Source organism: Carcharhinus amblyrhynchos, chromosome 18 (assembly GCF_965287045.1).
Source record: "Carcharhinus amblyrhynchos chromosome 18, sCarAmb.v2.hapA, whole genome shotgun sequence".
NCBI lineage: Eukaryota > Metazoa > Chordata > Chondrichthyes > Carcharhiniformes > Carcharhinidae > Carcharhinus > Carcharhinus amblyrhynchos.
Window position 1 is genome coordinate 48,608,736 of NC_137341.1, and position 26,629 is coordinate 48,635,364.

The 26,629-nt window shown below is 44.6% G+C and overlaps 1 protein-coding gene across 3 annotated transcripts in view; it reads right to left on the bottom strand.

Moving 5' to 3' along the window:
* Positions 1-26,629, bottom strand: part of fbxl16 (F-box and leucine-rich repeat protein 16) — a 166,968-nt gene that overhangs the window by 139,012 nt on the left and 1,327 nt on the right. The window contains exon 1 of one of the 3 annotated variants that reach the window (XM_080206151.1): positions 21,642-21,978. The exons of the other annotated variants lie outside the window; for them this stretch is intronic. The gene's annotated coding sequence lies outside the window, so the exon portion shown is untranslated. Of the gene's footprint in view, positions 1-21,641; positions 21,979-26,629 lie in introns of those variants that run through there. 3 annotated transcript variants of the gene reach the window in all.

Consider the following 26,629-nt stretch of genomic DNA (forward strand, 5'->3'; position numbering starts at 1 on the left):
GTGAATTGAATTGACTAAAGGCATCTGTGATATTGGAGATCTTGAGGGACCCAATTCCAGGACATTTCAATTCCAGGACATCACTGCAGGAGCTCCTCAGTGTAGTATTCTCAGCCCAACCATCCTCAGCTGCTTCATTGACCTGGGTCCCTGGAGGTACGGTGTCACAATGGTTAGCACTGCTGTTTCACAGCACCAGGGACCCAGGTTCAATTTCAGCCTTGGGTGACTGTCCACATGGAGTTTACACATTCTCCCCGTGTCCTCATGGGTTCCCTCCAGGTGCTCTAGTTTCCTCCCACAGTCCAAAGATGTGCAGGTTAGGTTGCTTGGCCATGCGAAAATGACCCTAGTGTCAAGGGATTAACGGGGTAAATATGTGGGGTTACGGGGATAGGGCCTGGGTGGGATTGTGGTCAGTGCAGACACAATGGGCCAAATGGCCTCCTTCTGCACTGTAGGGATCCCATGATTCTATGATCAATGACCTTCTTTCCATCACAAGATCAGAAATAGGGATGTTCATGGATGATTGCACAATGTTCAGCTCCCTAGATACTGAAGCAGCCCATGGCCAAATACAGCAAGACTTTGGCAATATCCAAGCTTGGGCTGTTTGGCAAGCAAGTAATTCTGTGCTGTAGCTTCATCAAGTTGACCCCTTATGTTTTGGAATGCCTGGCACTGTTCATGGCATCCTTTTGTGCATCTTTCATTGAACCGCCTGGCTTGGTGGTAACGGTAGGATGGGGGATATACCAGGCCATGAGGTTACCGATTGTGGTTGAATATAATTCTGCTGCTGCCAATGGCCCACAGTGCCACATGGATGCCCAGTCTTGAGTTGCTAGATCTGTTTGAAGTCTGTCCCATTCAGCACGGTGTGGAGCCACAGTAACAATGGAGAGTATCCTCAATGTGAAGGTGAGACCTCACCTCCACAAGGACTGTGCGGTCCAACCTCAGGCTAAAGGGGCGATCCTTTAGAACAGAGCTGAGAAGGAACTTTTTCAGCCAGAGAGTGGAACTCTTTGCCACAGAAGGCTGTGGAGATCAGGTCATTGAGTGTCTTTAAGACAGAGATAGATAGGTTCTTGATGAATAAGGGGATCAGGGGTTATGGGGAAAAGACAGAAGAATGGGGATGAGAAAAATATCAGCCATGATTGAATGATGGAGCAGACACGATGGGCCAAGTGACCTAATTCTGCTCTTACGTCTTATGGTCTAACCAATACTGTAATAGACAGATACATCTGTGGCAGGTAGGTTGGTGAAGGTGAGGTCAAGTATGTTTTTCCCTCTTGTTAGCTCCCTCACCGCCTGCCACAGACCCAGTTGAACAGTTATGTCCATTAGGACTCGGTCAGCTTGGTGTTTAGTGATGTTACTGAGCTGCTCAGAGATGGATACTGAAGTCCCCACCCAGAGTACATTCTGTACCCTTTTCACCTTCACAACAAGTGGTGTTCAACATGGAGGAGTACTATATATTCCTGTATATTAAACAAAATCTCTTCAGAGCTTAAGAGTTTGTTTCTCAAAAGAAAAGGGGGCTAATTTCTGTGTTTTTGTCATGCGTACTATTCTCAACCTGAGCCTAAGGGTTTCAGTCTTGGAGCCAGAGACTTCTGGCACATTTAGCATGAATTACATTTAATAAATTGCCAACTTCAGCTCGGAATATGGTTGTACAGAGATATTGAGATGTGGCACCATGAAGAAGGTTAAACACAAGGGTAAAATCTTTAAACTGTAGACGTTGGTGATCTGGGATCTAATGTCAGCATAAGGTGATGAGTGGAGGCGATTGGTGTAGGATTTCATATGGGAAACAAGGTGTGAACGAACTCAAGTTTTTTAGCAACAATCATTTAACACACCCAGATACCTACTGCCTTATACAGGGTGGCACGGTGGCACAGTGGTTAGCACTGTTGCCTCACAGTGCCAGGGACCCAGGTTCAATTCCCAGCTTGGTTTACTGTCTGTATGAGTTTCTTCCAGGTGCTGTGGTTTCCTCACACATTCCAAAGATGTTAGGTGGATTGGCCATGCTAAATTGCCCCTTAATGTCAGAGACATTAGCAAGGTAAATACATGGAGTTACTGAGACAGGGCCTGGGTGGAATTGTTGTCAGTGCAGACTCAATGGGCCAAATGGCTTCCCTCTGCATTATTGGGATATATCGGATTCTATATATATACATAATATATATAGAGAACGTACACACACATATAATACCAATCACCATTGCTTTATACATAACACAATGCCAGTCACCTTATGTCATATATATAACAGTAGCATTGTTATGCTTCGTTACGCTTCTGTGGTCAGATATCAGTTGAACATAACCTGACATTGCCATATTGACAATGTGATTGTGACGAGGAGCTCAGATGCCCACATAATACCATCCCTGGCACTTCACACTGAAGGGAACGCTGAAAGCTCTGCACCTTCTCCAGCTGATGCCTCCCTGCCCTGACAAAGTGGTGACAGTACAGCCTCACACAAATATAAGTCTGACATTGTGTCACCCGCTTGATATCAGTGTACTCTATTATAGGCTGCCTTATGTGGTGCAGATGTCCCCTGAGATGCAGATGTGATAGCATGGAGTCCACACGCGTTAGTGTAGCCTTCACTTTGATGTGGAAAAGCTTCCAGTTCCAGCTATTGTCTTTCAGTAGCAGATGGTACCTCTCTGCGACAGTCTGTCTGGTGAAGTAAAAGTGGCCAAAAGACAGGCCTCCTTTGTCATACAACTGTAGATTCAAACAGTACATGTTGAGGCCAATCTGCCCGATGTGCCCGTGCTGGCTCTTTGAAAGAGCTATCCATTCAGTCCCAATCTTTTCCCATAGCCTGGCATTTTGTGATTCTTTTCAAGTGCATAAAGTCACCGAGCCACAGAGCAATACAACATGCAAACGGGCGTCTCGGCCCAACTAGTCCATGCCAACCATAGTGCCCTCCTTGCTAATCCCAATTGCCGTGTTTGGCCCATATCCCTCTAATCCTTTCCCATCCAAATGCTGTTTAAATGTTGCTATTGTACCTGCTTCAAACACTTTCTCTAGCAGCTCATTCCATACGCGCACCACCTCTGCATGAAGAAGTTGCCCCTCAGGTCCCTTTTAAATCTTCCCCCTCTCACCTTAAACCTATGTCTTCGATTCCTTTCACTGGGAAAAGGCTGTGTGTTCATCCTATTTCTGCGCCTCATGATTTTATGCACCTCAATAAGGCCATCCCTCATTCTCCTACATTCCCAGGAATAAAGTCCTAGCCTGGCCAACCGCTCCCTGTAACTCAGGCTCAGTGGTCCTGGCAGCATCCTGGTAAACCTTCTCTGCACCCTGTCCAGTTTATCAATATCTTTCCTATAACAGGGCAACCAAAACTGGACACAATACTCCCAGTGCGGCCTCACCAACAACTTACACAACTTTAACATAATCTCCCAACTCAGTGCCCTGACTGATGAAGGCCTGTGTGCTAAATGCCTTCTTCATCACTCAGTTTACCTGTGACACCGCTTTCAACAATGTACTTGTACTCCTAGGTTCCTCTGTTCCTCAACACTCCCCAGGGCCCTACCATTTACTGTAAAAATCCTAGCCTGGTTCCAAAATGCAACATCTCACACTGATCTGTATTGAAATCCATTAGCCAATCCTCGACCCACTTCCCTAACTGATTAAGATCCCTCTGTAATTTTTGATAACCTTCTTCCTCCTCATTTAGTATCATCCACAAACTTACTAACCGTTCACAACCAAATCATTTGTATAAATCCCTTTTAAAGTTATGATTAAATCTACTTCCATGTCCAAGTATGTATAAAAAAGTTCAATTAATGCGAGTCCCAGAACACTGGTGGCTGTTTTTGTTAGCCATTCACCGGTACGATACTGTGAGAAAGCAACCCCTCACCCCTACGTACACACACTCACTTACAAACACACTCACATGTACACTCACACACACACACACATTCACACACACAGACATGCAATGCAGACACATGCACACACATATATACACACACACAGATATACGCACACAGACACCTGCACAGACACACAGACACGCACACACAGGCACACACATACACACACAATCACACACACATTGTCATGCTCATCACTTTGTATGATGCTATTTAAAATGGCAATAAAAATATTGAAGGAAAGCATTGTACTAAAATACAAAACTTGTCAACCGCCCGGAAAAACCAACCAACTTTCAGAGCAAACTGAAGCAACATCGATTTATAACTACACCACTGAAAAACACTCAAACGAAATGTCCTTTAAAGAAGATAACTTACTTAAGTGAACCAGATTCGAGAACGCCTCATGTGCCTATGGATAAAGTGATACACGTGCCAGGGTCAAACATTTACCCAAGGCTACAAATGTTTGAGCCCAACTGAAAATGAATAATGTGTTCTAATCAGGCTCAAACCCAGCGCTAATTTATCATTCAGATCACAAGCTGGCTTGCACAGCAGGATGACAGCAGAGAGCTTGGGACAGACTTTCCAAATTGTGCCCTCCACGAGTGACATTCTACACCTTGGTGGGAGCCTCAAGAAATTGGGGCACAAAGACAATTACTATTAATCGGCTTACCTTAAATCTTTATATCATAAACGTTTCCTCACATAACTTTTCCTCACGGAATATAAATTGTGATTTTCAAATTAGTTAAGTTGCATAGTACAAGTGAAATCCATGAGTGGAATTGAGGTGATAGCACCAGGGTTAAGAAGAGAGGGGTTATGATCTTTTGTTCCCTCCTCCTCCCAAATACACTCTTAATTTAAATTTGATTTTTTTTCCCTGTTGGGAGGGAGGAAAATGAGTGCCATTTGATCCTATTGAAGGATCAAATGTTTAAAGATCAAAGATTTAAAGATTATGTATTAGTGCCATAATTAGGCTTACATTAACACTGCAATGAAGTTACTGTGAAAATCTCCTAGACGCCACACCCTAGGCACCTGTTCAGGTACAGTGAGGGAGAATTTAGCACCTAACCAGCATGTCTTTCAGACTGTGGGAGGAAACTGGAGCACTGCAGACAAAACCCACGCAGACACAGGGAGAACGGACAAGCACCACACAGACAGTGACCCAAGCCAGGAATTGAACCCAGGCCCCTGGCACTGTGAAGCAGCAGTGCTAATCACTGTGCTACTGTGCCGCCTATGTGAGATAAAAGTTAAGTTTATTTATTAGTCACAAGTAAGACTTACATTAAGACTGCAATGAAGTCACTGTGAAACTCCCCTAGGTCACCTGGGCAGCAGGTTAGCATAGTGGTTAGCATTGCTGCTGCACAGCACCAGGGACATCGGCTCAATTCCCAGCTTGGGTCACTATGTGGAGTTTGCACATTCTCCTCGTGTCTGTGTGGGTTTCCTCCGGGTGCTCCAGTGTCCTCCCACAGTCCAAAGATGTGCTTGATTGGCCATGCTAAAATTGCCCTTTAGTGTTCTGTGATGTGTAGGTTAGAGGGATTAGTGGTTAAATACGGAGGGATATTGGGGTAGGGCCTGGGTAAGATTGTGGTCGGTGCAGACTCGATGGGCCAAATGGCCTCTTTCTGCACTGTAGAGTTTCTATGATTCTACCGCACTCATGCAACTGTTCGAGTCAATGCACCTAACCGTCATATCTTTCAGAATGTGGGAAGAAACCGGAGTACCTGGTGGAAACCCTCGCAGGCACGTGGAGAATGTGCAAATTCCACACAGACTGTGACCCAAGCCGGGTATCAAACCCAGGTCCCTGGCACTGTGACGTAGCAGTGCTAACCACTGTGCCACCGCACCACCCTTGTGAGATAGGGGAGAATGTCAGGGTGTCATTCGTTATTACTGGCCTGTCCAAGGTCGATTTGTCTCTTACTGGTGCCTTTTCTTGTTAAATACCTAATGTGGCGAAAGTACATTTCTGTGCATGTTACATGATGAATTTTTCAGCAATCTGGGAGTAGCACATGTAGATTGCGGACTGAAATGGTCCCAGTGACACAAGTACAGACTTGTTAAGATGAGCCAGCGGTTCAAGTAGGCAGCTCCCCACCATCTCCTCAAAGGCGACTAGGGATGGGCAATGAATGCTGATCTGGCCAGCGACACCCACGTCCCATTAATGAATTTAAAAAGAATCACAGGACGGATCTGGTGACAAACAGAGGGCAGGATTTTCCAGCCGCGCTCAACCCCGACTGGAAAATCCCACCCGTGTTCAACAGACCTTTGCACAGTCCTGTCCCACCCGCTACAATTTTCGTGGCAGGCCGAACAGGAATTTCTGACACTGACTCTTTCGGAAAATATGGTAATAACTTTGCCTTTTTGTCATCGTGAAGGAAAATCACAAGAAGACTGCACAGTGGTTAGCACTGTTGCTTCACAGCGCCAGCGACCTGGGTTCGATTCCCACTTGGGTCGCTGTCTATGTGGAGTTTGAACATTCTCCCCGTGTCTGCGTGGGTTTCCTCCAGATGCTCCAGTTTCCTCCCACAGTCCAAAGATGTGTGAGTTAGGTGGATTGTCCAGGCTAAATTCTCCCTTAGTGGCAGGGGGACTAGCTAGGGTAAATGCATGGGTTACAGGGATAGAGCCTGGGTGGGATTGTAGTCGGTGCAGACTCTATGGGCTGAATGGTCACTCTCTGCACTGTAGGATTCTATGACTCTATGCAGAATTCAAGGAAATAAGAGGGAAAATGTAACATTCTGGTTAAAAATTAACATCAGAATGCTTTGGGCTACATATCAGTTCTGTTTTTGATCTGACAAAGCAAGAGCCCAACTCACAATCACATCTGGATTAGTTTAGTCTCAATTCTGATTGCCATGTACAGGGTTTAAGGAAGTTTAATTTTCATTTATCCTTTTGACTCATGTATGTATTTCCCATTGGCATATCAGTATGGTTGAAGGATGATTTGCTCTTTCATTGGAGAAATGCCTTCTTTCACGGTAATGAATAAACTACGGCAATATGTGGGTTTTGAAACCTCTAGGCAGCAAACAAAAATTATTAACCAGTTATCATCCATGCACAATAATGATCCTTTGCAGGTAACAATGTTTGAATGTTGAAGCTTGTTCATCCAGCAGTGGATTACACAATTTTATACCGATTTTGTCTTTTATTCTTGAATGAGATGTATCTGTAGCTGTCAGGCCAGCACATGTATCTCATCCCTAGTTGCTCTTGGACTGAGCAATCCCTCAGTTAAGAGTCAACCAGTCCATCACACAAACCAGCCTCCCATCCATTGATTCTGTCGAGACTTCCCGCTGCCTCAGCAAAGCAGCCAGCATAGTTAAGGACCCATGCATCCCACCTCTCTCTTCCACCTTCTTCCATCAGGAAAAAGATACAAAAATCTGAGGTCTCGTACCAACCGACTCAAGAACAGCTTCTTCTCTGCTGCCATCAGATTTTTGAATGGACCTACCTCACATTAAGTTCATCTTTTTCTGCACCCTAGCAGTGACTGTAACATTACATTCTACACTTTCTCCTTTTCTTCTCTATGAACGGCATGCTTTGTCTGCATAACATGCAAGAAATAATACTTTTCGCTGTAAACTAATCCATGTGACAATAATAAATCAAATCAAATCAAAAAACAACCACATTGCTGAGGATCTAGAGTCACATGTAGACCACGCTGGGTAAGGAGGGCAGATTTCCTTTCTAATGGACATCAGAGGGTTTTTGTGACAATGCAATGCAAGTTTCATTGTTGCCTCTTCTGAGACTTCTGAGACTGAGGGTGGTACAGTGGCACAATGGTTAGCACTGCTGCCTCATAGCACCAGGGCCCCGGGTTCAATTCCAAACTTGGGTGACTGTCTGTGTGGCATTGCATGTTCTCTGTGACTGCATGGGTTTCCTCCAAATGTTCTTATTTCCTCCCACAGTTCAAAGATGTGAAGATGGATTGGCCATGCTAAATTGCCCTTTGGTGTCAGGGGATTAGCAGAATCATGGGATAGGGCCTGGATGGGATTGTGGTTGGTGAAGATTTGATGGGCCAAATGGCCTCCTTCTGCACTGTAGGATTCTATGAATGCAGTTTTACCCTGGTGTGACATGCAGGAGAAATTTCATGACAAAAACAAATTCCTGGACAATAGTTGCAGAGGAACTATACAGGCATAAAGGAAATACTTTATAGAAGGAAGCGTTCAATACTGGCAAACACTAACAAAGATACAAAAACAAACATAGTCAATCTGAAAATAATAAGGCAGTGAAAAATATATCACACAGCCTAGGAAGGGAAAGAAAGTATGTTGTAGGAAGAAATTTCCAAGGGGAAAGTAACATTGCTTCAACCTTACATTTAAAAGTAAAAGATAGGCTTGTTACCATGGTGAGTACTTGTGGTGTAATATTTTGATGGAGGATTTATCTAATGTTAGGAATTCATTGACTATCCCCATGGATGTTTGTGGATCAGATGATAAATCTCAGTTTCTGCCTGTACTGTCTCTGTTGTACATTACCTATCTCCATTAGTAAGTCTATTGCCTGTACAGTATGTGCTGTAGGTTACATGTCTCCATTAGAATGTCCATTGCCTGGACAGTACCTGTTGTACATTACGTGCCTCCATTACCTTCTGCAATTAAAAGATCAAGCCCTTCTGCTCCATTATGACATACCCACTGTTCTGGGACAGTATTACAGCTATTCAATTCCAGCTTTTCTCTGATGGTGCTTAAATGCATCACTTCTTCAAAGTCACTCAATCTAGTTCCAATCTGGTGTAAAGAATCCATTAATCATATCTTAAAATATAGCATTGGTTCCCCATTGATGTCTTCAACCAAACATTTTCTTCTCTTTTGTTGCTAGGCAGCATTTAGTTCCAATCTAACCAGGGGCCAGTAGCAATTGTCACTTTCTACTTACATCAGTCAACCATAATTCCAATCTATGTTACAGCAATGACCGACTCAGAAAAATGTTCACTGTAAAATGACCAAAGGCACAGACATGATGTAAATCTGTTGAGAACGCACACTGAACAAGCTCCAGATTTGCAGAAAGCTTCCATGAAAGCCATTCAGTTGATTTAAGAACATAAGAACATAAGAAATAGGAGCAGGAGTAGGCCATCTAGCCCTTCGAGCCTGCCCCGCCATTCAATAAGATCATGGCTGATCTGTCGTGGCTCAGTTCCACTTTCCCGCCCTCTCCCCATAACCCTTAATCCCTTCTCTTATCAAAAACCCATCAACCCGCTTCTTAAAAATATTTAGCGAGGCAGCCTCCACCACTTCAACTCAATACTATGAGATGTTGTGAGAAAGGCAGCAAACCTCTATCTCAGATCAGGTTCTTCCCCAAGAATTCCAGGAAACTCCCAGTGACAAATCTACTTTAGAGGGACAGTATGACTGACAACATTTAAGGGAGAAACATAGGGGTGTACCTATAAGACATAGGAGCAGAATTAGGCCACTTGGCACATCGAGTCTGCTCCGCCATTCAATCATGGCTGATATTTTACCTACCCACTAACAGGGGGTGAAAACCCCTTCCCTTTATATAGCCAAGAAATGCAAGTGATTCAATACCAACTTAATTCTCAAATCAAACTGAGGTCTGTTCAGAACTTGTTTCAAATCGGTCAGCTTGACAAAGGATCCAGATAGAGCCCCCCGCAGCAAAGTAAAACAACAGATTTCTCAACACCCCAGTCCCCTTCCCACCCCTCCCCTGGCTCCCCCTCTTCCCCCACTCCCAACCCCTCCCCCCTGCTCCCACCTCCTGACCCTCAAGAGCCCTGAGCGGGAAACATAATTGAAGGCTCATGAGGGGGAATTGGCAAATTTGGGGGAGGAATCCTATTGAGCAGATATCTCACATTCTGGAAGGCAGGCCCTGATAATACAAGATGGATTTAGTTTCACAGCTTCATCAAGTACCTCCTGCATTGGCCCATAGTCAGTTTCAGAGGTGACTCTCATGGGCCTCAGTCACGCTCATTCTAACGAGGCTCCTCACAGCTTTCCTACCTGATTCTGGACATATCCTTGGAAGAAATTAAAGAACTTCCGGGGCAGGGGAAATTGTCTGAATAAGATATCAGTACTGGTGCAATGCAACTGATTTCAGAATATTAAAGGATTGCATAAGATATCCCGCCTGAATTTAGGAAAGAATATTCTCACACTCCCTCCGGCTTCTCTCCCTCTTTATAGTTTCATGATGCTTGAGCTGCTTTCATTACATCTGACTGTTTAAACACAGGGACGTTAACATAAACATCACAAACACACTCATACATACACAAATGCACATGAACTCAAACATGCTCACACACACACACACACAAATGCACTCAGTCACTCACATGTTCACTCACATGCTGATACACACTCACTCACAAAGACATCCTCTCATACACACACAAATACAAACTCTGTCACATGCATTCAGTCTCACATACACAAACTCATACCCTCTCATACACACATCCTCTCATATACACATGTACAGACACACATTCTCATATACACAAACATGCACCCTCTCACACATACACACCCTCACACACAAATACATCCTCACATACACACACCCTGTCGCACACACCCTCACACATACACCCTTACAAACACACCCTCACACACGCTCATCCACCCACACAGTCACACACCCTCACACACACACACACACCCTCTCTTGCACACACACACTCGTACTCACACACACACACCCCTCATACACAAACACACACACCCTCTCTCTCACACAGACCCTCACACTCCCTCTCACACAGACACACTGATTCTCACAAACAAACACACTGATTCTGTCATACACACAAACAAAGCAGTCCAATCTCTCTGCTCCTGCAGCCTTCCGCCTGCTCCCCACAGCCTCTGTGTGATGGACCTGCGGACATGTAAACTTCCATCTCCCTCCAGCCTCTCCCTCTATCCAAGCCAGAGAGAGAAGGCAGTTTGTTTTGCTTGCCGCTCTCACCTGGAGCCGGCTCCGGTGTCCAGTCCCAGGGACACCAGGCGCTGACAGTTCCCATACTGCAGCTAAAAATAATCCGAGGAGGCATCGCTACAAGTGCTGATGGCAGAGAATAAGTGGAGCCCTGGGCGGAACAGGAATGAGTTCAGACTCTTCCCCTTCAACACCCCACCCCACACACTAATCCAACAACATACTCAGACACACCAAGAGTTGTGTTGAATTACAAAACACCCACTTTATCAATGGAACTCCTGCAACTAGAATTATTATATCACCTCCACCAATAGTACAGCATCCTTTATCTACAAAGAATGAAGAGATGAATTTGGGAAGAAAAATAAGTAATATTTAGCAAACAAACGCCTCTGTTAATCTCCCTCCCTGTATTTATTTACAGAATATGTTGGCTATGTGTTATTTTATATTTGTAAGCAGTCTCTCCCCCCCCCCCCCGTTGCCGTGTTTTTATTTTAATTTCAGAAATATATTTCATTCATAAATACTCTGAAATAAACCATTGTAATTATTAGAAATGTCGCTTCTGCAAAGTGCCAAAAACATCCTTATTTACAATACTTTACGGCGCTCAGTTACAAGACATTGCATTCACTACAGATCAGTGTTAGTGTGATTGAATGATTAGTGGAGAGGGGGGGGGGCCCATCGCCTTAACCCTGACCATATTCAACTCACTCAGTGTTCAGTGACTTGGTTACACCCAGGGGAAAGGGGGGAGGAGGGCGTGTGAAGGGAGGGGGGGATAGTATCTGATGGATTAAATTATTCCCCAGTGTCCCTTCTCGATGTTGCTCTTTTTTTATACAAAAGGGACACACAAAAAGCACACAGCATTTCAGCCTGGGCTGGATACATTAAGGGGCGGGGGGGGAGAAAATAAATGTCCCGGGTGAAGGGAGTGGCAACTTTGTGTCACCCCCTGCAGAGGGGAAGTCGTGTTTCCAAATGTGGTTGACATTGTGGAAGGGTCAGTCACCCTTCCCCCCACCCACCACGCCCCCCCCCCAACACCCCAGTCAACCATCCAGATGCTCAGCACACACCAGCTTCTGAATGGGCGTGTTCAGAGCTGCAATTGCCATCTGCTCGCTATCTCTCGATCTTTCTCCCTCACCTCCCTCACTGTCTGTTCAGTCCCAAACACATCCCCCTATTGCTGATCACTGGGACCCCCCCCCCTCTCCCCCACTCCCCCCACCCCACCGATCGCATCCATTGGAACATGAAATCCGGGAAGACTGCGGCAGGACTGCGGTGTTTTTTTTTGGTGCCGTGTGGGTCTCTCTCTCTCTTTTTCCTCTTCCCCGCCCATCGGCTCCAAGCTGCAGATCCCCACGTCAGACTGAACCGTTTGGAGGATATTTTTACCGCTCGGCTTTCTGGAGACGGAGGGGCTGTGACTCAGTCTGAGCACTCGCACACTCTCACTCAGATTCAATTACAGCCCCTTAGACTTGCACTCACATACACCCAACACAAAGTTATATAGGCTCAACATGCAACCCAGACTCATATACACTCAAAAATATATACACACCCAGTCACATTCACCCCAGACTCACTTACACTCCAGAATATATACACCCACAGACTCACATACAGCCCAGACTCATATACACTCAAAATATATACACATCCAGACTCACATACAACCCAGTCTCATATACATTGAAACATATACGCACCCGCAACCACACATACAGTCCAATCTCATATACACTCAAAAGTATGTACACACCCTCAGTCTCATATCCACTCAAAAATATATACACACCCAGATTCACATACAACCCAGACTCATGTACACTCAAAAATATATACATTCACAGACTCATCAAAACCCCAGACTCATGTCTAACACCAGAGTCATGTACACTCAAAATATAGACTCATATACACAGCCACAGACTTATTAATACTCCAGAGTCAGATACACCCACAGATTCAAGTGCATCCAAGGACTCATTTACACTCCCAGACTCAGATACAACCTCAGGTTCAAACATACCTAACTTATAAATATGCCTAGATTCCTACACAACCCCAATCTCATTTAATCCCCAGACTCATATATAACCCATGTGCATGAGCATCCCCCAGACTTATATATACCTGACGAATACACAACCCAGGCTCATATACAACCCCAGGCTTATATATATACTCCCAGGCTCATATATACCTGACTCATATAGACTCCCAGACTCATACACCTGATTCACATACATCCCAAACTCATAAGTTTAAAGTTTAAAGATATTAATGTCACAGGTAGGCTTACATTAACACTGCAATGAAGTTACTCTGAAAATACGTAGCCGGCACACTCTGGCAGCTGCCGGGTACATCCAGACTAATATACGCACTCAAGTTCAAATACAACCCCAGACTTATACACAGTCCCAAACTAATATACACCAGAATCATATACATTTCAGACCCGTGGCCACACCAGACTCATAAACATGGTGGTACTACCACCATGCTAAATGGATAGATTTCAAACAGATCTAGCAACTCAAAACTGGGTATCCATTAGGCAATGCAGGTCATTAACAGCAGCAGAATTGTAACTCACCACAATCTGTAACCTCACAGCCCCAGCATATTCCCCACTCTACCATTACCATCAAACCAGGTTCAGTGAAGAGTGCAGAAAGGCATGCCAGGAGCAGCACCAAGCATACCTAAAAATGAGGTGTCAACCTGGTTAAGCTACAACACAGGACTATTTGCGTGCCAAACAGCATAAACAGCAAGTGCTGGACAGAGCTAAGTAATCCCAAAACCAATGGATTTGATCTAAGCTCCGCATTCCTGCCACATGTGAATGGTGGTGGACACTTAAACAACTCCACAAATATCCCCATCCTCAATGATAGAGGAGCCCAGCACATCAGTGCAAAAGATAAGGCTGAAACATTTGCAACAATTTTCAGCCAGAAGTGCCGAGTGGATGATCTATCTCAGCCTCTTCCAGAGGTCCCCAGAATCTCAGATACCAGTCTCCAGTCAACTCGATTCACTCCACATGATGTCAAGAAACAGCTGAAGGCACTGGATCCTGCAAAGGCTAGGGGCTCTGACAATATTCCAGCAATAGTACTGAAGACTTGCGTTCCAGAATTTGCCACACATCTAGCCAAGTTGTTCCAGTACAGCTGTAACACTGGCATCTACCCAGCAATGTGGGAAATTGCCCAGGTAATTTGTGTACACAAAAAGCAGGACAAATCCAACCAAGCCAATTACCGCCCAATTAGCCTACCCTCGGTCATCAGTAAAGCGATGGAAGCAGGCATCAACAGCATTATCAAGCAGCACTTACTCAGCAATAACCTGCTCACAGATGATCAATTTGAGTCACTCAGCTCCTGATCTCATTACAGCTTTGGTTCAAGCACTTGGCCGAGTGTGGCATCAAGGAGCCCTTGCAAAACTGGTGTCAAGGGAGATTGGAGGAAAGAGCTCCACTAGTTGGAGTCACACCAAACACAGGGGAAGATTGATGTGGTTACTGGAGACCAGTCATTTCAGTAGAAGTTTCTCGAGGTAGTGTCCTAAGCCCAATCATTTTCAGCTGCTTCACCAATGACCTTCTTTCCATCAGAAGGTCTGAAGTGGGGATGTTCGCTGATGACAACACAATGTTCAGCATCATTCGCAGTTCCTCAGATACTGAATCAATCCATGTCCAAATGCAGCAAGACCTGGACAATATCCAGGCTTAGGCTGACAAGTGGCAAGTAACATTTTCACCACGCAAGAGCCAGACGATGACCAACTCCTTCAAGAGAGAATCTAACCATCACCCTGACATTCAATGGCTAAATCTCCCACTATCAGACTCATATACACGCCAAGACTCAGAAATACTCTCAGACTCATATACACACCCACAGACTCATATGCACCTGAGGCTTTATATACACCACAGACTCATATACACTCCCCCAGGGTCAAATACACCACAAACTCATTTCCCCACAGACTCATATACAGTTCAGACACATAAATACACCACATATTTATATACAATTCACCAGACTCAAATACACCCCCAGACTCATATATATCTCATTACCATTAACCAGAAACTGAACTGGACCAGCCATATAAATATTATGACCAGAAGAGCAGGTCAGAGGCTAGGAATTCTGCAGAAAGAAAATCCCCTAAGTTTTGTCCCCTATCTACAAGGCACAAGTCAGGAGTGTGATGGAATACTCTCCACTTGCCTGGATGATTGCAGCTCCAACAACATTCAAGAAGCTCAACGCCATCCAGGACAAAACAACCAATTCATTTGCATCCCTTCCACAAACATTCACTCCCTCCACCACCGACTTACAGTAGCAGCAGCGCAAACCATCTATAGATACACTGCAGAAGCTCAGAAGGCTCCTTAGACGGTAACTTCCAAACCACAATCACTGCCATCTAAGACAAGAGCAGCAGATACATGGGAACACCATCATCTGTAAGTTCACCTCCAAGTCACTCACCATCCTGACTTGGAAATATATTGGCCGTTCCTTCACTGTTGCTAGCTTAAAAGCTTGGAAGTCCCTCCATAACGGCACTGTGGGTGTACCTACACCACATGGACTGCAGCAGATCATGAAGACAAGTCACCACCACCTTCTCAAGGGCAATTAGGGATGGGTAATAAATACTGGCCTCACCTTAAATTAATTTTAAAAAACCACCTCTGACTCATATATACCCAAGACTAATATGCACCTGACTCCTATGCATCCCAAAAGCAGATACTTTGCCAGATCCACATCCAACCCAGATTCATTTACCTCAGTCATACATACCAGATGCATATACTCCCTCAGACTCAAATACACTCCAAGACTCAGAAATACTCAGACTCATATACACACCCACAGACTCATATGCACCTGAGGCCTTATATACACCACAGACTCATAGACACTCCCCCAGGCTCAAATACACCCCCAAATTCATTTACACCACAAAATCATTTACCCCACAGACTCACATACTCTTCAGACACATAAATACACCATATATTCATATATAGTCCACCAGACTCAAATACACCCCCAGACTCATATATATCTCATTCTCATTTACACCATAGACTCATATACACCTCAGGCTCATGTACACATCCGCAGACTCATATATTCCTCAGACTTAAATACACCCTAGCCTCATATACATCTCCGGACTCAAATACACCCCCAGACTCAAATAGTCCCCAAGACTCATATACATCCAAGACTCATATATACCAGAGATCATATAGTGTCCAGACTGACTGACATACCCCTAGTTTCATATACATACCTTCAGACTTACATCCACCTGAGACTCATACGTAACCGACTCATATACACCCTTGATTCATACATACCACCAGACTCATATCATACACACCACAGACTTATATACACATCCAAACTTATATGTACACTCAGTCTCATTTACAAACCCTGAGACTCATATAAACTTCCAGACTGAGATAAATTCCCCAGATTCATATACACATCCAGACTCATGTTCATCCCAGATATATACACACACACCCAGACTTTTGTCCACAGCCACACACTCATTTTAGCTCCTGTCTCATATATACCTCAGGCACATATACGCCCACACTCATATACACATTGCCAGACTAATATACACAGTCCAAAGCTCATATACACATTCAGATCTCACGTACAATCCCAGACTCATTTGCGCCATAGACTTATATACATCTTGGGTTCATACGCACCTCCAGACACATATTCATATCAGGCTATATATACTTCCATACTCATATACATACCCCAAACACAAATCCACCTCAAATTCATTTACACCCGAGATTCATATACACACCTCCAAACTCATATACATAGCCTAAAATTCATTAATACATCACCAGAATCAGATACACACCCCAAACATATACACCCCCAGACTCATATACACATCCCCGATCCATTTACACTTCTGACTCATATACACCTCAGACACATTTACATTCCTGACTCATATGCACACCCAGATATCATACACAACTCATTTACATCCCAAACTCATTTACACCCAAGACTCATATACACTTTGGACTCATGTAGACCTCAGACTCATATACATCTCTATGCTCATATACACATCCCAGACCCATATACACTCCAGACTCTCATATACTCTCCTACACTCATACACACTCCCAGATACCTATACATCTCAAGATGGTTTAATGAGAACAGCAATGCATGAGCAGAAACAGGCATACCTAGAAATAAAGTGTCAGTCTAGTGAATATACAACATAGGGCTACTTTTGTGGCAAGGAGCATAAACAGCAAGTAATAAATAGAGCTACGTGATCCCACAACCAATGGATCTGCAGTTCTGCCACATTCAGTCATTAATGGTGGTGGACTATTTTACAATTTACTAAAGGAGGAGGTTCCACAAATAACCCTTCCTCAATGATGGAAGAGCCCAGCGCATTAGTGAAAAAGACCAGGCTGAAGCATTTGCAATAATCTTAAAACAGACATGTTGAGTGGATTATCCCTCTCTTCCTCCTCTGAAGTCCCCCAGCATCACAAATGCCAGTCTTCAACCACATGATATCAAGAAATGATTGCAGGCACTGGATACTGCCAAGGTCATGGGCTCTGCCAATTTTCCAGCAATAATATTGAGAACCAGTGCTCCAGAACTTGCCGTGCCCCGAGCCATGCTGTTCCAGTAGAGCCACAACACTGGCATCTACTTCTCATTGTAAAAAAAACTGCCCAATTATGTCCAAACACAAAAACCTGGACAATTCCAGCATGACCAATGACTGCCCCATTAATCTACTCTCAATTATCAGTAAAATGATGGAAAGGGTCAACTACAGTACTATCAAGTAGCACTAGCTTAGCAATAACCTGCACACTGATGTTCAGTTTGGGTTCTGCCAGGGTCACCCAGCTCCTGACCTCATTATAGCCTTGTTCAAACATGGACAAAAGAGCTTAAATTCAGAAGTGCAGTGAGGGTCATTGCCCTTGTCAGCATTTGACTGAGTGTAGCATCATGGAACCGGAACATAACTGGAGTCAATGAGATCGGGGTGGGGGGGGGGGGGGAAACCCTCTGCTGGTTGGAGTCATACCTGGCACAAAGGAAGATGGTTGTGGTTGTTGGAGGTCAATCAACTCAATTGCAGGACATTACTGCATGAGTTCCTTAAGGGTAGTGTCCTAGGCCCAACCATAGAAACATAGAAACTAGAAGCAGGAGTAAGCCATTCGGACTTTCGAGCCTGCTCCGCCATTCACCTTAATCATAGCTGATCATCAAATTCAATATCCTGATCCCTCCTGCCTTCCATATCCTTTGATCCCTTTAGCCCCAAGAGCTATATCTAATTTCTTCTTGAAATCACACAATGTTTTGGCCTCAACTACTCTCTGTGGGAGTGAATTCCACACATTCACCACCCGCTGGGTGAAGAAATTTCTTCTCACCTCAGTTCTAAAAGGTTTTCCCCTTATCCTCAAACTATGACTCCTAGTTCTGAACATTGGGAACATTCTTTCTGAATCTACCCTTTCTAACTCTGTTGTATAAGTTTCTATGAGATCCCCTCTCATTCTTCTAAACTCCAGTGACCGACTTAGTCTCTTCTCATGTGACAGACCTGCCATCCCAGGAATCAGCCTGATAAACCTTCGCTGTTCTCCCTCTATAGCAAGGACAACCTTCCTCAGGCAAGGACATCAAAACTGCACACTATACTCCAGGTGTGGTCTTACAAATGCCCTATACAATTGCAGCAAAACATCCCTATCTCTATATTTAAATCCTCTTGCTATGAAGACAAACAAACCATTTGCTTTCTTTACTGCCTGCTGTACTTGCACGTTTACTTTCAGTGCACGAGGACTCCAAAGTCTTGTTGAGTACCCAGTTCTCTCAATTTACACCCATTCAAGTGATAGTCTCCCTTCCTGTTATTGCTCCCAAAGTGGATAACCTTGCATTAACCCGCATTATACTGCATCTGCCATGCAGATGCCCACACACTCAGCCTGTCCAAATCATGCTGAAGCATCTCTACATCCTCTTCACAGCTCACCCGCCCACCCAATTTTGTATCATCTGCAAATGTGGAGATAATACATTCAGTTCCATCTTCCAAATCATTCATATATAATGTGAACAGTTGGGGTCCCAGCACAGATCCTTGCAGAAACATACTAGTCACTCACTGCCAATCAGAAAAACCTCCATTTATGCCAACTTTTTGCTTCCTATCTGCTAACCAGTTTTCTATCCAATACAAAATATTGCCTGCAATTCCATTTTACAAAGCAATCTGTTATGTGAGACCTTGTTGAAAGCCTTCTGAAAATCTAAATAAATCACATCCACTGATTCCCCTTGGTCAACTCTACTAATCACATCCTCAAAATATTTCAATAGATTAGTCAAGCTGACATAAATCCATGCTGACTTTGCCTGATCTTCAGCAGCTTCATCAATGACCTTCCGCGTATCATAAGGTCGGATGTGAGAATGTGATGATTGCGCAATGTTCAGTACCATTTATGACTCCTCAGATACTGAAGCAGTCAAAGTCTAAATGCCACAAGACCCGGACAATATCCAGGCTTGGGCTGACAAATGGCAAGTAACATTCATGCCACAGAAGTATCAGGAAATGACCATCTCCAACAAGAGAGAATTTAACCATCACCCCTAAACATTTAATGGCAAAACCATCACTTAATCAATATTCTGGGGGTTACCATTGGCTAGAAACTGAACTGCTCCAGTCTGTGGCTAAGAAAGCAGGTCAGTCAGAAGCTAGGAATCCACAGGGAGCAACTCAACTCCTAACACTCCAAAGCTGGTCCACCAGCTAGAAGGCGCAAGTCAGGAGTGCGATGGGATACTCTCGACTTGCTGAATGGGTGCAGCTTCAACAACACTCAAAACACTCAACACCATCCAAGACAAAGCAGCCCATTTGATTGGCATCCACTACACAAGCATTCACTCCCTCCATCACTGATGAACAGTGCCAGCAGTGTGTACCATCTACAAACTACACTGCAGAAACTCACAATGCTCCTTAGGCCATAAACTACCTTACCCATGACTGCAACTATCTAGAAGGACAAAAGCAGCAGACAACTATGATTTTGATTTGATTTGATTTATTATTGTCACATATCTTGGTATGCAGTGAAAGGTATTGTTTCCTGCGTGCTATACAGACAAAGTATACCATTCATTGAGTACATACTGGAGAAGGATAGGAGAGGGTGCAGAAAGCATAGTAGGAACAGCAGTCCACCTGCAAGTTCCCCTCAAAACCACTCTCCATCTTGACTTGGAAATACATCACCATTCCTTCACTGCCACAGGGTCAAAATCCTAGAACTCCCTCCCTAACAGCACTATTGGTGTACCAACAGCACATGGACTGCAGCAGTTCAAGACAGTAGCTCACCACCACCTTCTCAAGGACAATTAGGGATGGGCAATAAATGCTGACCTTGCCAGCAACACTCACATCCTCTGACTGAATAAAGAAAACCCAGACTCATATACACCCAAGATTCATATACAACCTTGATTCTTATACATTCCACTCATACATACTATTAGATTCATTTACACCCAACACTCAAATCATCCCAGACACATATACACCAAGACTCATATAGACCAGGCATATATGCACCCCTAGTTTTATATACACCTCCAGACTCATATACATCACTATATTTATATATATCCCCAGATATACATACACAGGTCCAGATTCAAACATATTCCCAAATTCATACACAATCACAGACCTATATACCTCGTCTAGCCTATACTTACATGCACATTCCCATACCAAAACACCCTCCCAAATCCACACATGCCCCAGAACCTTACAGACGCCCAAACTCATACACAGTCACAGACTCATACACACCCAGAATAATCAGAACTCCTGCACACACCAGCACACTGTGAGTGTTTCACTTGAACGCTGACATCTACACAACATTTATTTTCAATTGCAAACGTGATTTCACGCATATAGTCATATAAAGTCGCACACCATTTCGCAGATGCATATGAACACGTTGCTGCCACGTAGGCTTTCACGGTGAGACGTACACTTCTATTTTGTTGGAAATCCTCTGTGTATCTGACACATTCTTTCAACTGACCCTTTCCATTTCTCCTTCGTATATAGGCCAGCGCACAGTCTCACGTTTACACAACGCATCTCCTCTTAACTCACTCACTCACTCACAGACACTGGCACGTTATTATTTCTCAGTAACCAGCCGAGTACGCCCTCCCTTTCTCTCTCTCTCTCTTTCTCGAGCTCCTTACAGTATAATCATCTCTTGCCCCGTCAGCATGAATGCCCCGGTATATTCATAGATCTTCTTCTCATCTTTCAATATCTGTTCTCTTTTTACTTGCCAATTGTCTAATTAATCTTTCTTTCACGCACCGTCTCGATCACAATCTTAGAATTTACTGAACAATATTGCCCAGAGGAATAATAAAGCGGGGCTAAAAAAAATTTAAATCTCACCGAATTCTGAATCTGTCAGTTTGGCGAGGACTCGGTTTCAGTTTAACTGAGCGGTGACATATATAAATATTCACAGGCCTTGAATGTATCAAGGCCCCTTTCCACGCTCAAACGCTCATCAAAAATTCTGATTCCAGACACAGGTCACTCTAGTCGGTTTTCCGTTTGTCCCAGTTCCCTTCGGGGGGCAGGGGGAGGGGGGTGGGCTCGACTCTCTTCCCAGTCAATTTGGGATCATTCTGATCGCCGTGCCAGTCTTGCTGAAGTCCGCAATCATGCCAACCTTTCAATAAATTCAAGAGGAGGCGGCCAGTGCCCAGAGGAGTTCGGAGAGGGCGTGGAGAGAAGGGGGTGGTTGCCTGGAGATGTCCCTCTCCGGTCGCTGTGTAAGTTGAGGGGGAGGGTCACAGAGAAGCACAGACACGCCACAAAGCTCGGAATATGGCTGAAAATTTTCCAAATTCCAATCACAAGGGCTGAGGAGCAGCAAGGAAGCCAGCCAAGAGCCTCCCTGAACGGCGAGTGGATCAGCACCGCGGAGATCAGCACCGCGGACAGCGCCTCGCTCACACATACACAGCGGAGCTGGTTCAGCACCATGGACAGCGACCATCGAGCCAGAAACTCCAGCAAACTGCCCAGCCAGCACCACCACGCCCTGGGAAGCTGTGTTTGAACAGCGCTCGCCGACTGATGATTGCACCCAAGACAAGCCACTGAACTGAGTCGAGTCACTGGGAAAGCCGAGGCGCCGCTATGCCTGGATGGATTACAATCCCTCTCCTCCCCGCCCACCCACCCCCCGGCTGAACAGTGGAGATTAATGGATCATTTGTTGCGAGAGACGCTTTGACCTTTGCTTGGCAGACGGTGCCAGATGCCCGTATAACCCGTGATCTTCACAGAGCCGCCGATGTGCCGACCTCATCACCGCCAGATCTAGTTATTAATTCATGCCTTGAGTTAATTATGAATCCAACAGGCAGAAAATCAAGCCCAACATTTGTGGCATCAGAAAATAGCAGGAAAGCAGTGAAACACATGACCTCAGGGGACTGACTGTCAGCGAATTTCAATTCTCTTCAAAATGGTAACATGAACGTTAAAAACAGGCCGGTGACTCTCTGGAAATCTAACTAGCGCCCCACTTCCGTCTCTAGCCCATCCTAATTAACCGGAGAGGTCTGAATCATAAAGCAGGAAGACTATCCATTTGATCCCTAGGCCGTGTGCCAAGTTGTCTAATACTATTTGCCTCAGCCAGTGAGAATCCTTAACATTTAATAGCATTACCATCACTTAATCCCCTATTATCAAGATCTATTGGTTACCATTGACCAGAAACTGAACTGGCCCATTCCGTGGCTACAAAAGCAGGCCATTCAGAAGCTAGGAATCCACAGGGAGTAACTCAACTCCTAACTCTCCAAAGCCTGTCCACCAGCTAGAAGCACAAATCAGGAGTGTGATGGGATACTCTCCATTTACTGACTGAGTGCAGTTCCAACGATAATCAACACCCTCCACTGAACGATAAGGAAGTGAGACAAGTCTTCCTGATTCCTTATCAAAATGATGTGTTAGACGAATGTTGGAACTTGGCTCAGGTATCATGCCCCAGCCCATTAGACCGCCAGCAACTTCTCAAGGGTGATGTCTGACTAATGGCCCCTCGGATTAAGGGTGCCTGGGGAGCTGTCCTCCAGAAAGGAAACATTAGAGGAGATGAGCTCGTGACAAGTAAATGCAATTGAATGATGATGCATGTGAAATCTAAGTGTGTTGGGAAAGGTTCGGCCATTCCAGTCTGTAGGTGCAGGTTGGGGGTGGAGATGAGGAGGTTGTCCACTTTGAACAATGATGCAAAAAAACGAGCCATTCAGCCCCTTTTTATACTGGAGGTTTCTTATTTAAAAAGAGTTCAGGAGACCTGATGTGGGGATTCTGTGAGTGCCAAAATAATAGAAAGATAAAGTTTCATAGAATCCTTATAGTGTAGAAAGAGGTCATTTGGCCCATCGAGACTGCAGCAATTACAATCCCACCCAGTTCCTATCCCTGTATTCCCACATATTTATCCTAGCTAATCCCCTGACACTAAGAGTCAATTTTCCATGGTCAATCCACCTAACTCACACATCTTCGGACGGTGATAGGAAACCAGAGCACTCAGAGGAAACCCATGGGGAGAATGTGCAGACTCCACAGGCCGGAATTGAATCCAGGTCCCTGGTGCTGTGTGGTAGCAGTGCTAACTACTGTGCCACCATGCCGCCCTTATTTAAAAGTTGTCACTGGTGTTTGAATTTAATGGTGCTGAGTTTTCACTGTCTGCCTCTCACTAACCGAAATGAAGTTGGCTTGAGGAACAAAGCAGAAATCACATTGTTCTATGCATGGCCTGTTGGTTTTAAGTTTCTTGTTTTCGCTTATTTTGTCTTCAGATCATTTCAGTGGCTGTGACCAGCTGATTCCAATAGTTATTCAAATCAGCTTCAGTCCACTGAGCATCAATAGAAGCAACATAGAAATGGGAACAGACCCTATCCAGCCCCTTACACCTGTTCCTGCATTCAGTTAGATCATGGCAGATCTGTACATCTTCATTCCACTTGTCCACCTTTTTCCCATGTCCCTTTAATTCCCAATAAATGGGCAGCACAGTGGTTAGCATTGCTGCCTCACAGTGCCAGGGACCCAGTTTCACTTTCCGGCTTGGGTCACTGCCTGTGAGGAGTCTACACATTTTCCCCATATCTGTGTGGCTTCCTCCGCGTGCTCTGGTTTCCTCCCACAGTCCAAAAGACATTCTGGTTGGAATCATAGAATCCCTACAGTGCAGCAGGAGGCCATTTGGCCCATCGAGCCTGCACCGACTACAATACCACTCAGCCCCTATTCCTGTAGCCCCACATATTTACCTTGCTAATCTCCCTGACTCTAAGAGGGAGTTTAGCATACCCAAACAACGTAACCCACACATCTTTGGACTGTGGGAGGAAATCGGAGCACCCAAAGGACACCCACCCAGACACGGGGAGAATGTACAAACTCCACACAGACAATGACCCAAGCCAAGAATCAAACCTGGGTCCCTGACAGTGTGCTAACCACTGTGCCACTGTACCACCCCATGGTATTAGATGCATTAAGAACATAAGAACATAAGAACTAGGAGCGAGAGTAAGCCATCTAGCCCTTCGAGCCTGCCCCGCCATTCAATAAGATAATGGCTGATCTGAAGTGGATCAGTTCCACTTTCCCGCTTTCTGTATTGGCTGCGCTAAATTCTTCCTCGGTGTAGCCGAACAGGTGCTGGAATGTGGCGACTAGGGGATTTTCACAGTGACTTCATTGCAATGTTAATGTAAGCCTACTTGTGACGCTAATAAATAAACTTAAAACAAAATACAGATCGATCTCAGTTCTGAAATTAACTAATTACAATGGAAGTTGCGTTATTACCGTTGTCCCCTTGTTAAAAATGGTATATTTCAAAATCAGGGTAAAATTATTGGAACTTAATAAAAGAAAGATTCTCGAGCATATTAATATGAATAAAACGGCTCCATAAATATACTTAAATTGGAAAAGGCTGGGTTCAAATAAAGAGAATGTGGCCTATGGGAGTTGAAGCGATTTTATTAAAATAAGAACGATTACGATACATTTCCAGAAAGTATGTGATTGTTGTTTCTTGCATTCTATGGATTTTAGCACTCGAGATAAAGCCTCGGTTCCAATCAGATTTCTGCTTGTTGGGTCCTGCCCTAGGAACAACATATTGAAAGGGAGCTGTCCTTTCAGCACCTCCAGGCTTTCATTTTCGGTCCGTGGACTGTAATTCAGCCCCGTCCACTGACTGACTGGTAAACAGGGCCCCTGATCGAAAAAAATGTAGCACTTAAGATGGGAGTGTGAAGGCACACTAATCTGACCTCCCCCATGCAACACTAAGATTATTCGATAAACAGACCTGCTCAGACCTATCACTTGAAGGAGAGCAGACTGAAGAATTCACGGAACAGTACAGTAATTAACCAGCAACCTTCACCAAAAGCTGCATGAATTCTGAAACTGTGAAAAATATTCGCCGCATACCATATCAGCCAGGGACCTTGTATTGGTATTTCCACAGGTGCCTCAGTCTATTGACACAATAGGAATGGGGGTAGCAACACACAAACTCAAGGTCCATAAAGGTTAACTGAGAGAAACCCCATCACACTAAAAACACACACGCACACACACATACACTGACCGACTGTCCAATATTTAACGCATTGATCATTAAAATGTTTTTTTTCCAATTCAATAAATCACATTATTTGACCCAGTGATAGGTGTCCAGATTTCAGTTCCAGTTGGATTCTCACCGTCAGCTCTGACTGATGTTGCGATCTGGCACCTGAACTGAAACAGCATGGATTAGTGCCCTGTTCCCTGCCTGTGTCCCGCGATGGGGGCGGAGGAGTGGGGGAGGGGGTGTTGCTCACTCTCAACCTCAATGCCAAACCATGGGACAATTTGGGAGACCATCTCCCATCCAATATGAACGAATAAGGAAACAAATACACAAGGAAGAAAGGGTTTACTCACAACTCAACTGCCCACATGTTCCCTCACACTCTCCATGTCATGCACCTTGACCCTCACATAAACACAGCCTATCAATCTTCAGGCATTTATTCACATGGTCAGATATTCATTCTGGAACACTTCGTCACTCACACACTCCTGTTCCCCTCTCTTCGTCACCTACTCTCACACACATACATCCTCACTCCCTACAACCTCATCCCTATAAACTCTCTGTCGCCCGTGGAGACTGAACTATACATCTCACTCCGCTGTCTCATGCACACATGTACACGCATTCCCTGTCTTACATTCCACACAAGCATAAACACACACACACACACACACGTTCTCTCCTACCACACCATAGTGCATAGAATTACATAACGGAAAAAGCCCGTTCGGCCCAA